The sequence below is a fragment of the Cupressus sempervirens genome, chromosome 7 (genome assembly GCF_028749045.1).
Source record: "Cupressus sempervirens isolate cs-2001-9-10 chromosome 7, ASM2874904v1, whole genome shotgun sequence".
NCBI lineage: Eukaryota > Viridiplantae > Streptophyta > Pinopsida > Cupressales > Cupressaceae > Cupressus > Cupressus sempervirens.
The window spans coordinates 90,035,259-90,037,022 of record NC_143124.1 but is presented as its reverse complement, the minus strand read 5'-3'; positions in this window follow the sequence as shown (position 1 = coordinate 90,037,022).

Below are 1,764 nucleotides of genomic sequence, written 5' to 3'. Positions count from 1 at the left end.
AATATAATATTGTAAATCTATAAAATTATTATTTCACATTTCATATGTATTATAATGTGTAGATTACAAAAATTGAAGTTTCTTAATTTATTCACAACTACATCATTGAAAAAAATGAATTACACTTAAATGTTAAATATAGTTATTAATAGTAATGAAAGAAAACATTAATATATTTCATACATATGATTACAACTAAATTTATATACCAATTTAAAACTAACATTATTAAAGGTAAGTACTAAGCCACTACGTGACACTTGTTTTTTCATGTTTTATTTTAATATATCTGTAACATCTTAAATCTATAAATATTTATCTTCAACAATGAATACTTTATATTTGTGTTTAAAACAGATTTGATATTTATTACACATGAATGATTTAAAAGTCAAAGTAAATGTTTTACATTTTCCTAATGACTTTTGTAAACTAGATATTATTTACAATTAAAAATTACCAACTTATAAATTTTCAAAATTATTTAAGCCAGTTTAAGGAATAACTTGTAAGTCAAAAAGAAGAAATGAATTATTTGTCCCTTTGTGAAATAGCAATACAACAAACCCTAAGTAAATTTAATATGCCACAAATTGATAAACAAATTTTTGAAATCATAAACTTGTGTGAATTTACTATGAAAAATTAAATGCCTTAATGGTATAGGTCTTATATTAATAGATACATTCCAAAATACTCTTTAAATCTTAAAAGAGAAGAAGAAAAATTATATATAAAATAAACCACTCAATAAAGTTATTTCATAATTAGTTCTACTTATCATAAAATTAAGTATTTTGAAATAAAAAATTATAACAACATATAAAAAAATCAAAATTTAAAAAGTATGAAAATATATATTAACAAAAAATATAACTCATTTTTATATATTATGCATAATATCATTTAGATACATACAAATTATTGAAAAGTGAAAGTAAAGGTTTTACATTTTTTTCTAGGGACTTAGGTAACCTTGATATTATTTACAATTAGAAATTAACAACTTATAACTTTTTAAAATTATTTATAGTAGTTTAAGGAATAACTTGTAAGTCAAAACAAATAAAAAGGAAATAAATTGGTGCAGGAGCACCCACCTCAAATGAGGAATCTTGAAAGTCCTAAGAACCTATAGTATTGGTTAGATTTAACATCTAAGCATTTAGACCTATTTGTAAGACCTAGTTCTAGGATCGGCATAATTATAAGCCCTTGCTCAACTATGGTGAAAGGTGGTCAAATGACCTAAAATCTTAGGATATTTCATGCTTTCACATTTTTAGCATGTTTTGTTCACAAATTTCAAAAGTTGCATAAAATGCAAGAATTGCTCAAAACTTGTCAAGCAGCTTTTAAGAAAAAATTCAAAAAATTGTATTTTGATTCCCGACAACCAAAAATGGTTTTAAAAGTTTCTATGACCATTGGGGATGCCTACATAATCCCTTTTAGGTGGATGGTAGGTATCATGATCTACTTTTTAATTCAAATCAATAAAAATAACTTAGATTTCCTACCAATTTGATGTTGTAACAATGTGTATGGACTTGTACAAACACACCAAGGGGTCCAACTTATACTTTTAGAATGGTGGATGAATCATATTTACAATTAACTTGGTTTGAGGTCTTGATCAATCTCCTAACTCATGATATCTTGATTTTTATAGAAGTTGTTTAGAAAAAAATTCATAACTAGGGTTTCAATAAGAAATTGCCACATCTCAATATTTCACCATGGGAATTTGATGGGCTATGGTGA